The sequence below is a fragment of the Caretta caretta genome, chromosome 14 (genome assembly GCF_965140235.1).
Source record: "Caretta caretta isolate rCarCar2 chromosome 14, rCarCar1.hap1, whole genome shotgun sequence".
Classification (NCBI taxonomy): Eukaryota; Metazoa; Chordata; order Testudines; family Cheloniidae; genus Caretta; species Caretta caretta.
Window position 1 is genome coordinate 40563563 of NC_134219.1, and position 13687 is coordinate 40577249.

Consider the following 13687-nt stretch of genomic DNA (forward strand, 5'->3'; position numbering starts at 1 on the left):
TCTCTTTTAAGATAGAGTCTCTGAGCTGCTGAGGGCTTTAAATCCAAAAGCAGGAAGCGTCTGTGAAAATGCAAATGTCCTAAATGATAAAGGAAGGAAAGAACTAGCAGCACAAAGGAGCTGCAGATAAAGGACACACCTGGTCAGCAAACAAAATGTCTAAATAAAAGGCATGGGATAACAAGATAATTTTAATAAATTTAATGATAATAAGAACCCCTGTAACAACATATAGTGTGTATGATTTTTTGAAAAACCCTTTAAGGTCGTATGGTAATGATGCTTCTCAGCTATTACCTATAAATAAACTTAAAGCTTAACACAGCAGGAAAAACATTATAAACTTGGTCTGCTGTATAAGAAGGGAAACTGAGGTACCCCACCTCAGGGATTTCATGACTAAACAGTGGGATAATTTCCCCATAACCCTTAAAAGATTAAAGCCATTGAAACCTGGCCTGCCTATAGAAAAAAATAGGAAAATATGGGGGTAATTCCTCTGTTTTGCCAGCAACCAGCAAGGGTATTTGTAAAAGAAATATTTTAAGCAATAATCTGCCACCCCAAAAGAGGGAGAAACATGTTCTTTTGTCTTTCAGAAAATCAGGAAAAGCTGATGCCAGCTGAAGAGCAACCCAATAGCATGAATCTACTGTCACAATAGAAATTGTGGTTTGTGTTCTATGTTTTGTCTTGTCTTGTTGCTAGCACTGTTGTGTGTTTAAAAAAAAAATACTGAAGACCTGCAGGTACTTAAAAATAAATTAAGCTCTCTGTCCCAGCTACAGGACAGCCTGATACAAAAACAAGTACATGCCGATGTAGACTTGGTCCAAATTGGTCTGGGTAACTTAAAAGCCCGATGGAATCTTTGGCAATGGCTTAATACTACCACATGGCTTATGCATAAGAAAAAAATTTAGAAATAGGAAACTACACAGCCATAGCCATGGGATGCACTGAAATGCAGATACTTGCCCTAGCTACTTTGGAACACAAAATGTTATGGGTCATATTGGGAAATATTAAGGGATTGATGCATTTGTTAAAACAAAGAAAGAGATCATTGTTTGACACTTATCAATATGAATGGATGCAATACGTTTCCAGTATTGTAAACCAGACTTGTTAACAGGGGAAATTGTTGTCAAAATTGCACACCTACAGTCCCTGGAAGCAAAGGTATTGAAGGTTAGCCCACTCCCCATATTACACATGGGATCCTTCTGGCTACCCTGGACCTCAAGCCAGTGGGCTGGGGAGGGAGGGAAGCTATTGGACACTAGAGGTTGTACCGAATGGACTCCTCAAAAGTGGGTGTGCCTCACCTTGCCTGTTGCCCCAGAACTTTGTAGTAAAGATACATCACTAGGATCATGTATGTGGGATGAATTGGAATCACAAACTCAAATTGCCTCACAGTACCTTCTCTTGAATAGACTACACAGAAAGTGACACTGACGATTATAAATCTTAGTGTCAAAAGGGGGATTATGTTGGATCATATTAAAGAAGTTCTGTATTAAAATCACAACTGAGTTTGATTCCCCATAGTTTAAATTCCAGGGTATTACAAATTAAGAGGTCTCTTGGTTTTTGGTACTGTTTCTCTCCCCCTCTGTGTGAAACTTGCAAGCTGCTAATTGTGTTAGTACATTCTAAGACAGAGTCTGTTCTCAAAGCAATTCTTTGTAACAACAACCACTCACACAGAGAGAGACTCAAAGCAATACTCTGTAACAACAGAAACAGCACCCAGAGACTCCCTGCCCTTTTGTTGTATTCATCTTGCTTTGTTAACAATTGTGATTAAAATAGAGATAGAGGATGTATGTGGATGGATGCTTGGTGTGGATAATAACTGAATGATCAGGGAAGTGCCAGCCTAAGAATGCAGTGTCCATCGGCTGAAGAAGGCGTCAAGTGGAAATAACCAGAGGACCCCCGGAGGGCAGACTGGAATCCACCCAACAGCCTCAAGAATGGGAGAACCAAAGAACAAGATAACATCTGGCAGCACGGAGCCGTCAGGAATGTGACATCTGCTGATTGATTCAGCAACAGCATGATGAAACAATTCCCATAGACTGGCATAGGAAGAAATTCCTATAAAAATGGACTCTAGAAAGTGAGAACTTTGGGGTCTGATTCTGCAAACCAACTTCCAGGAGCATCAGATGTGCATCTGACGAGGCCCTGCTCTCTCCTCATGTCCAGGCCACCTGGCCAGTGGCTTGGCATGAGCAACTCTAAGGCTGGTAACTATGATAACAACCTTGCAGAACCTGTGTGTGTGTGTATGAATGAATGTGTGAATAAATATGAAATTGAATGGAATATTATAGCTATAACTAACTGCTTACTATGATTCTTTCTGTATTCACAATAAATGTGGTATTTTGCCTTTTCCCCTTTAATAAGATCCTGCTGGTTTTTATTTTATTGGTATAACAGTTTTCCAAACATTTTTATAGCTCTACGCATTCTTTTACCTTTGCCAATTTCCATAGCTAGTGGAGAACGTAGCTTCTCAAAGTTAAAATTGATAAAAACATATCTGCATTCAACAATGGTGCAAGAGAGACTTCTTGGACTTGCCACAATGTCAATAGAGCATGAAATAGCTGGAAAACTGGATCTAAAAGAACTAGTGACTGAATTTTCAAAACTAAAAGCAAGAAAAGTCACGTTTTAAGAGCACAGAGTGTTTTTTATTTGGAGTGTTTTGTAAATACAGGTTAAAGTTCATTGAAGAGTTTTCTTATTTCTTTCTATATTGGATGTGGTGGCAATGGCAGTTAAAGGAGGATAGCGTAAATGGATGTTTTTGGATTTGTAATAATAAAAATTATAATTAACATTTTAATGCATTTTTATTTGAAATTGGACTGAAATATCATCTAGCTGTTGTGTACAAATCTATTCTGAAAATTTTGTGTCTCTATTTTATTTGATCTCAGAAACATTGGTTGGACGGATGGAGGAACAGACAAACCAAATAATTAAGCCTCTGTTTAAAAAAAAAAATGCTTAAAAACATTAAAAGGAAAAAAGGGGCAAAATGTTTCCCAGTTTACCAAAAACCTCAGCCTAGATCTGCCCTTGAGGTTTGGGGGTAGGAACGCCGATTGCATGGTTCACCTAGGGCGCCAGTCGCTGGCAGCTAGTCTAGGGCCGCCCCTGTCTACATGTGCCATCCCATCTGTCTGGAGTATTTCACAGAATCTGTCACTCTGGAGTGTGGGCACAATTTTTGCTGAGCCCTCAGTGCAGAGAAACTGTGCAACAGAGAAACCAGGCAGCTGGCAAATGTCGTAGAAATCGCTAAGCAGCTGAGTTTCCAGGCAGCAAAGGGAACAGTAGGGGACGGGGTGTGTGAGACACACCAGGAGGCTCTGAAACTGTTCTGTGAAGAGGATCAAACCCCCATCTGTGTGATCTGCAGAGAGTCCTGGGCTCACTGTGCTCACACGGTGGTTCCCATACAGGAAGCCACCCAGGAGTACAAGGTACCGAGTTGGTGTCCAGTCTAATGGGTAATAACTTTGGATTTTAATTACAGATTAATGGCATCACAAGTTGCCCGACACAGGTTTCACTGTGTCGTTCATCTGTGTGTAGCCTTCACTGTATGAAAGCATTTCCGCTGTGCTTTACTTATATACCTAATGCATACTTATCACACCTAAATACTTATCAACCTTATACTTCTATTATCCTACAACTGAAATCTGTTTAGCCTACATTAATTATATGTAACATAGCATGTGAGTTAATCATAACATCACACAGCACAACACTAGATGGATAATAAAATGAACTAATTGGCTACGAAAGCCAGAAGGGACCATGTGGACCATCTAGTGTGACCTGGATAACAGATTAGAGAATTTCCCCTCATAATTCCTGCATTGAGGCCATACAGTCTTGTTGAGCTACAGCAAATCTTTTAGAAAGACTCCGCTCCTTATTTAAACAATTTAGACTCATAGACTTTAAGGACAGAAGGGACCATCATGATCATCTAGTCTGACCTCCTGCATATTGCAGGCCACAGAACCTCACCCACCCACTCCTGCAATTCACCCCTAAACTCTGGCGGAGTTACCGAAGTCCTCAAATCATGATATAAAGATTTCAATTTACAGAGAATCCACAATTTACTCTAGCTTAAATCTGCAAGTGATCTGTGCCCCATACCACAGAGGAAAGCAGGAAAACTGCAGTCTCTCTGACAATCTGACATGAGGAAAATTCCTTCCCGACCCCAAATATGGTGGTCAGTTGGATACTGGGCATTTTGGCAAGACCCAACAGCCAGACACTCAGCAAAGAATTCTCTGTAACTCAGAGCCTCCCTATCTAGTGCCCCATCACCAACCATGGGGACATTTGATACTTGCCATTGCATATAGAAAGAAGTGCTGGCCAGTTCCCTTCTCCTGGGGCATAGGCAGGTCATGGGGGATTTCTACTATGAAGCTCTTATTACCCCTTACAATGTCTGACATATTATACACATCCAAATTACATATTTGTTAGTTCTTTTCCAATCACCTTTGGTGTTATTTAATATTTGTATCTTATATAACTCATACAATTCACATTCATGAACTTTTTTATTGTCAGGTCTTTTGCTGTCCAAGATATTTTCATGTTATTCTCTTTTCTGATTGGTTTATTACTGCTAATTATGCATAGCTCACTTTGACTCTTTTCTCCTCATAGGGATTTTTGGACTTCGCTAACTGCTCCCGGGCAGTACAATTTGGGTGTCTGTTGTCCTTAAGCACATTGTGTGGTCAAAACATCTCTTTGTTCAACATAGCAACCCATCACTTAATAACAAGGTCACTTAAAGCGACATGTCCCTTATGTCAAGCAAACTGATAACCAGGCCAAAGCCAAGTCACTCAGTATAAACTCACAATCTCAGTCTCTCCAAACTTATGCATAAGAAATGACCCTTGTACCAATTCTCAATACTGAGCATAATAACTAGTGGATGGAAAGCAGACAAACGGAGCAGATGTAGCAGGAGCCCAGGCATCAGGATGGCTCACATTAATTCATGACCTACCAAAGTTTACAGTATTAAGGCCCCAATTTAGCAAAATGGCCTAATTTGGGGCACCTGAGTTTCTCTCTCCCCACTAGAGAGCTGCAGGGCAGGTGCTCCAGAGCCGTGTAGCCTCAACAGCTGCAGGGGGAGTCAGTGGGAGCTGTAGGTGCCCAACCCCTCTGAGAATCAGGCCCAGGGATATAAAGGCTGACACTCAAAATCTAGACTCTACATGAAAAGCCACTTGTTAGAGCTGGCCCCAGCCCATCACTGGGCTCTGGTGCCGCACGGCAGCTAGTCTGGGCCAAAGGGGCCATAGGGAGGGAGAAAGCCCCTCCCCCTCGTGAGAGATTCCCTCCAGCACAGCAGCCTCTGGTGCCTCCTCCCCAGCAGCTGCAGGCAGAAGGCGGGTTCCTGAGAGGGCTGGGAATGGGGTGGGGGTGGTGAGGGTGGGTGGATGAGGGAGGGGAGTGGAGCAGGGACAGAGGGACGTGGACAGTGTAAAGCTGGGCCTCGCACACTCTGCACCTGGGCAAGACACACGGAGGCCACTGTCAGAGGGAGGTAGCTCTGGCTGGCTTCAGAACTTCCTCAGCCTGGGCCAAGGTCTGCACCGGCCCCTGCAGCCACTGAACAGCGGAGTCACAAATGGCCTCTCCCCTCTCTCCTTTTGCCGGTACAGGGGTGAATCTGGCTCATGGAGTCAACCTTCCCCCTGCCTCAATTTTCACACGAATAAAATGATTTTATTATTATTCCTATTTCTGTCTATGGAGGACGAGGGCCCCATCGTGCTGCTCTCTGCAGAGACGCTGAGTAAACAGACCCAACAGCCAAAATTAGAGCCAGGATTTCACACACTCTCAATATCCCGTTAGTGTCAAAGGGTCCAAAGTGGGTAAAGTTACTTTTATGTCAAAGTCTTTGCATGATCTGAATCTAGGTTACGACAAAAGGCTGTAAGTGAATGAGACAAACCAACTGGAGTCTGAAGGGCAGGAGGGGTTGATGAGGGAAAAGTAGATCTCACTTACAGATTGTGGGTCCTGGGATTGTTGTGAGGCTGCAAGGATGTTGGTTCCTTTGCTGGGAGGTGCCTGAATGAGGGAGGAAAGAGAAGGTTTCAGATTAGTTTATATTAAATACCTCTGTGTGTCTCTGGGCCTCTCTGTCTGTTTCTCTGTCATGATGGAAACACAATTCTAGGAGTTCAGAGTGGGAAAGCTGTTATAAATATGAAAGCCTGAAACTGCGTCTCTTTCATTCTTTCCCCTTCAGACACTCTGCCATCTGCACTGGTGACACAAAGAAGGGAATCCCTGGGAACATTCAGACAGGGTGAGGTTGCAGGTGGAGATGGTCTTTAAATTATGAGAAAATTCCAGTAAAAACAGCTTCATGAGATTGTAGCTAAAGTTACCAACCGAAGCGACAGCAGCCATGACACACAGCCCAACAAATAAACCTATTGCAAAGTGAGGAGATCCCAAGCTGAAGTCACACAAACACTCCTGACAGTTACCTTGGTGCTGAGTTCATGCCCACGCTGATGAACAGAAACACTCCCAGCAAGGAGGGTGAGAAAAGAGCTCTCTGCCCTGAGGGCTGACACATTCCTCTGCTTCACCCCAGGGCAGGGGGTCTCCCCATCGCTCTTCTCCAACATCCTGCCTTTCCTCTGGGCAGGGCTGGGCTCTCCCATTGGAGCTGCTCACTGCTTCCTGGACTGGGGAGATGCTCTTCCTCTGATGCTGGCAGCTCCTCCCTTCTCTCTGGGTTGAGGATGGAGCTACCCCACCCAATGCCACCTCCTACTCTGGTCTTAACTGGCTCTTCCCCAATGTTGCATCTTCCTCGCTGTTACCTGGCCTAGGAGTGGAGGATGCATTTAGCAGAGGAAGCTTATCTCAGCTCTGGGTTTTAAAGCTGGTACCTGTCTCCTCTGCTCCTTTCTCACGAAAACATCTAATACCTTCCTTGCTGTGTCTCTGACGCTGGGAATGGAGCAGCCCCAGCATGGGGAGCTGAAGCCTCTGCAACAAAATGAGAAACCAGTGAAGTGGCTCCTATTACACAGACTGAAGAACTGCAGTGACATCTCTGCTCAGTCTCAGGTGCCCAGGACAGAGGCAGCTCTGATCCCTGTGTAACCCTTCTGCCCGTCAGAGTTGGCAGCAACAAGGGCCGGGTTCAATATCTAGGGGATCCATTCCAATAACACAATGCAAAACCGGCTCGAGCCCCCACCCAGTGACCTGGGACAAATATATACCACCCCCGCTGGGCGCCTCCAAGAGGCAATACTTCCCCTCTCGCAAGCACATAGTCTGAGTGCAGCAAAAAGCCTTTTAATAACAGAGAGAAACAATGTGGCATTATGTTGGGGAAACACCACGAACAGGATTCATAACACAACCCATGAGTAAAAAAACCCCACCCCAAGCAAATTGGGGCATGCCTCTTTCCCTTTGGTTCTTGAGTCCAGCAACCCCAAATCACCCAAAGTCCCAAAAGTCCAATGACCCAAAAGTCTCTGTCCCTGGTCAGGACAGCCCCAGAGTTCGAAAGTTTATCTGCGGAGCTTTACCTCCCAACTTGGGTGGAGATGGGACAGGGGTAAGAGGCACCTTATGTGATCTGAAGCTGACTGCCCCACAGCTCCATAGGCCTTCACTCCACTCTGCCAGCCACCCCACAAACTCCTTCGCGCCGCATCCCACCAGCAGCTCCCACCGCCCCACAAACTGCTCCATGTCCCACCAGCAGCTCCCGCCATCCTACGAACTGCTCCACCAGCCTGTCCACAAGGCACTCCAGCCATCCCACAAACTGCTCCACAATATATTTTCAGGCTCCCCCACTACTTAACACAACACTCAGTGATTTCAGCTCTTTGGTGAACTCAGCTTGTAGTAGGGGAGCCTCAGTGCTGGTGCACTGTTAGCCCAAAAAAGTGAGCTCAGCAGCCTGTAACTAGACTCCTAATGAAATCAAAATTAGCTCTGATATTCCACAGTGGAGAGAGGAGGAAGAGCAATTAGCATGTAAGGCCCTCACCAATGGGCCCATACCACCAAGTATTAATACTTGTCCCCAGCCTCTCTCAATTCACAGAGTTTTGGAACCCATGACCCTTGCCTAGCGAGTGCCACTTAGTTGATGGTGAGTCCCTCCAGCATAACAAAAGGCCAAGTACAGTTCCAAGCACAGTTCCCATAATCAGGGTAATAACAATTTATTCTTCCTTCCCCAATAACAGAGACACTGGGGATCCCACAGCAGCCAAAGTGACCATTTGGGCAGCTATGGCCTCATTCTAGGTGGGGTGGGTGTGCCTATGCAAATGAGGTCAGCCCCTGAAATTCTTTTCCACAACTTGCCACACCTCACCACCAGATGTCAGAGTAGAGCTCATCCTGGCACTGCTTACACCTGCATGCTGGGCTGTGAGGGATTCACCTCGGGGAGACATTGCTGGGAGGTGGAGGTGGGGGTTGGGCAATTCTAGGCTGTGGGGGTGGCCAGAGAGTCTATGGGGAGGGATCGGTCATAGCCCTGAGGGGGGGATCTGGGCTGTTGGGTAGTGGTGGGGTCAGTTCCGAGCTCCCACCTCCCCTGAGCTGGGCCCCCAGCAGGATCCGGGTTTGTCTGGACTGTGACTGGGGGCAGGTGACATTTATCAATGCTGGTGACAAGGCCCCAATCTTCACTTTCCTGCATTGGGAGGAACCTAAACCTGTTCACTCCAGGGCAGCTGTCCCAGCATGTCGTGGACAAGGAGCCCTCAGTGCAGGCTCTGCCGGGCCTCAGGCATCATGGGTGGTTCTCTCTGAGTGCAGCAGCCACTGAAATTCCCTCCTGCCCCACCAGGTCTCCCTCTGCACCGGTAAGACCTGGGTCTTCTGCACAATAGCAGGGGTGGGGTGGTGGTGAGGGGGGTGGGGCATTAAGATTTTGCTCCAACAGAGGGAAGTGAAGGGAAGTCCAGTGCCCACCCTCCTCCAACTCCTCCGTCCCTGCGCTGAGCCCAGGGTGAGTCGGGCATAGGGTGCTCTCTTCCCCCATCCGCACCTTTGCTGGTCCCAGGGCTAGCCAACGATAAGGGAGGCAGGGAGAGGTGGAAAAAACTCACCAGAAAAATGTGATTGTTAATGTCTGGGGTTTGCTTAGTTATGCGGGGCTGGGAGGACCATCGCTGCACAGGCTGGTTTCTCAGGTTTCCCAAGGGCTGCAGCATTCAGGTCCATGGCTGTCAAGTGGAGAGACTGAGCTTCCACATGGCCACTGCTCCCTTGCTCAGCAGAGCCACCGGTGAGACCCGCTGGAACGGTTGCGATGTCAGAATCGCCTGTTTCTCCTAGGCTGGCTGCCACCTTGTAGCTTACAGCTGTGCAGCAAACCGTGATGACTGGCAGGGCTGGGTTCATTCAGCGCACACACCACTGTCGGTCACGTGTTGCAAAATACAGGCGCTCGCTTCCTGAACATCATTAGGGTTGTTTGTGTGGAAACCAGGCTTAGTGTTTGTGTGTGTTCCTTTAGCACCTAGAGGCCCCAGTTGTGCACAGACACACAGCGAGTGACCGTCCCTGCCCTGAAGAGCTAACGAACAGGAAGGATTATTATTCCTTACAGATGGATACTTGAGGCCCAAAGAGATGCAGTGACTAGCCCACGATCGCCCAGGTAATCTGTGACAGAGCTGGGGATTGAATCTAGGTTTCCCACAGGCCAGTCCTGTGTATTGAACACAAAACCATCCTTCCCCAGCAGGAGCGACCCATGTACATGTGTAGACTGACACAGGAGGTGTGTTACTGGCCCCTTTGCTTGCACTGGCTCTGGGGACGGTATTCCCCAGCGCTGCAAACAGGTGTGACCGCCCCAGATTGGCTGATACGCCGGGGATTGAACTGAGTACTTCCAGAGCTAAAAGGTATGACCCACCGCTCCTTGAGCTAGAGTCAGGCTTATGGGTCACTACCTGTAATACTCTTCAGTACTCTGCGGCTGGGCTCAGCTGGAGGGGCTGAGCAGCGGGTTACACAGGGTGTCTGGAGAGAAGAAAATGCAGGATGTATTTACCCCACTTCTCCCCTCTCTTCCCCCAGTGAGTTCCAGGTGTCCTTCCTGCTGAAGGTTACACCCCCTTCTCCCCCTGCATCAATTTGGAGGGCAGCCGTGGTGTTCAGTAAACACTCAGCCAGCACTTGCGGGACACTGGCTTTATGCAGGTTTCAGAGTGGTCGCCGTGTTAGTCTGTATCAGCAAAAACAACAAGGAGTCCTCGTGGCACTTTAGAGACTAACACATTTATTTGAGCATAAGCTTTCATGGGCTAAAACCCACTTCATCAGGTTGCCACAAGTACTCCTCGTTGTTTTGGCTTTATTCAGTGACCACGACCTTCTACGGATCAGCTCTGCACAGTCTGAGAACTGGTTCCACTCAGCTCGTGCCAGGCCCTTTAAAGAGACACTTCCCCACAGCAGTGTCTGCAAAGTGACTTTGCCCAGTCACTCTGCTCTCTGTACAGGGCTCATTCTCCCCCATGTCCACCGTGCTGGGGACATCTCCAGGCGCCCCATCATAGCAAGGAGCCGGGGGGAGGCTTTTAGGGTGCACAGGGAAAGTGATCAGGGTGGGGGTTGCATGTCACTCAAGTCTCACTCAATGAAAGGGTGATGGGAATATCCCACTGTGCCCTGGAGCTGTGTTTGCAGCCAGATGAAGTAAACATGGTGAGATTTGAGTCATCTTTAGAACCCAGTGTGGATACAAACTTTGTATCCTCATCTGATCCGCCATCCACAGACATGGGCCATGGATATCTGCCTCCGCATCCATGGCTGCCAAGTGGATCTCCCCGGCTATCCGAAGACTTGCAGGGCTCTAGTCGTCTTACCGCAGGCTTGGGTCTTGTAATAAACAGGCTTGGCAGGCAGCCCAGACTTCAGTGTATACACCCAGCTTCTTCTTTAATTCTCCTTCTCTGTCTGGCTCTCCGCTGCGCAGATTCTGCTGAGTGCGCTCTGCTTTCCAACAGCCTGACACAGCCCAGGGCTTCTCCACCAAAGTAAGATGCACGTTTTATTGCAATAGAGAAAAAGGGAGCGATTCTCCAGTTGTTGCTGTTGAAGTGCTCATATTATGCTTGGTACAGAATGTGTGTCAGGTTCATCAGCCCCTTCCTTATCCTTACCCTTTAGTCTATATCTCCAGAGGCGTGTAAGCATGGTGTCGTGGCATAGCATGCTGCCCTGGGCTATAGAGGTTCTAATCCTAGTTCTGCCAGAGGGCTACTGCGTGACTTTCAGGTAAGTCAATTTCCCTCCTTATGACTCTTCTTCCCCACCTGTAAAGTACTTTGAGATCTATGGACAAAAAATGCTCTATAAGAACTAGATATTGCTATTATCCTTTGTTCTGATTCTCCAGCCTTAGTCCCCATCTTCCTCTTTCATGTTCTATATTTCCATACTTCAATCTGTCTCTGTGCAACTACTTTGCCCTACAAGGCCCGTGCAGCCTTTTAAGTCCCCCTTGAATCCTCCTTTTCTTTCTCCGGCGTTGATTTTTATCGAAACATTTAGCTAAATACTTAAAATATAACCAAGTGATTCCTGTGTTCATTAACACATTTCGAAGACTCAGCAGGCTGTGTTGTTGTCCCAGGATATTAGAGAGACAAGGTGTGTGAGGTGATATTAGGGTGACCAGATGTCTCGATTTTGTAGGGACAGTCCCAATATTCGGGGCTTTGTCTTATATAGGTGCCTATTACCCCATCCCCATTTTTCATACTTGTTATCTGGTCACCTTGATACCTTTTATTGGACCAACTTCCGTTGGGGAGAGAGACAAACTTTCAAGCTTACTCAGAGCTCTTCTTCAGTTTCCCAGACCTGAAAATGAGCTCTGTGTAGCTGGAAAGCGTGTCTCTCTCACCAACAGAATTTGGTCCAACGAAAGATACCACCTCACCCATGGACCTTGTCTCTCTAAAAGTGGGGCATTTCATTGACCCCAGTGTCCCTGACCGTCCTGCCATCAGAGGTACGTCAAGTAACCTAGCTTGCAGCCCACTTCCACTGTATAGATCTCATACATTGTGTAACTTAGGAAGTATTAAAATTAAGATAAGTAGACACTGAGGAAATCGCTCAATGGAAATCTGTTCCCAATGTGGAAACTCCCAAGGGGTTGCTGTGAGAGGAAATCTCCCATTTACGACGTGACAGATTTAGCAAGATAAAGAAGCCCAGAACATGGCTTCTGGCAGGATGCCTGATTCTCTGCAGGGCACTTGCTCAGGGCCGTGGGCACTGATGTACTCGGCTGGGTCCTGTTAAGGCTGGGAGGGGTGAGACTGGATGCTGCATGCAGGGAGAGGGAGACTTTTTGGGTATGTCTACACTACGGAATAAGGTCGAATTTATAGAAGTCGTTTTTTTAGAAATCGGTTTTATATATTCGAGTGTGTGTGTCCCCACAGAAAATGCTCTAAGTGCATTAAGTGCATTAACTCGGCGGAGTGCTTCCACAGTACTGAGGCTAGAGTCAACTTCCGTAGCGTTGCACTGTGGGTAGCTATCCCACAGTTCCCGCAGTCTCCGCTGCCCATTGGAATTCTGGGTTGAGATCCCAATGCCTGATGGGGCTAAAACATTGTCGCGGGTGGTTCTGGGTACATATCGTCAGGCCCCCGTTCCCTCCCTCCCTCCGTGAAAGCAAGGGCAGACAATCGTTTCGCGCCTTTTTTCCTGAGTTACCTGTGCAGATGCCATACCACGGCAAGCATGGAGCCCGCTCAGGTAACCGTCACCCTATGTCTCCTGGGTGCTGGCAGACGTGGTATGGCTTTGCTACACAGTAGCAGCAACCCATTGCCTTCTGGCAGCAGATGGTACAGCATGACTGGTAGTCGTCCTCGTCGTGTCCAAGGTGCTCCTGGCCACGTCGGCTGGGAGCACCTGGACAGACATGGGTGCAGGGACTTAATTTAGAGTGACTTGACCAGGTCATTCTCTTTAGTCCTGCAGTCAGTCCTATTGAACCGTCTTATGGTGAGCAGGCAGGCGATACAGATTGCTAGCAGTCGTACTGTACCATCTTCTGCCAGGCAGGCAAGAGATGAGGATTGCTAGCAGTCGTATTGTACCATCTTCTGCCAGGCAGGCAAGAGATGAGGATGGCTAGCAGTCGTAGTGTACCATCTTCTGCCGAGCAGCCATGAGATGTGGATGGCATGCAGTCCTTCTGCACCGTCTGCTGCCAGCCAAAGATGTAAAAGATAGATGGAATGGATCAAAACAAGAAATAGACCAGATTTGTTTTGTACTCATTTGCTTCCCCCCCTCCCCTGTCTAGGGGACTCATTCCTCTAGGTCACATTAGAGCCAGCTGGTCAGAAAAAATCTTTCTTCTCCAGTGAAGTGAAGTTAAAGGACACGGAGAAGAAGAAAACCTCAACTTGGGTTGTTACTGGAGCTGAAACAGAGAGGCCAGGACAAACACGGCTAGGGACCAGTACTGACTATCAGCAGATCTGCCGTTTTCTATTCCTGGCTTTTTGACCATGAGCGAATCTCTTTGCTTCTGTGTGCCTCAGTTTCCACAACTATA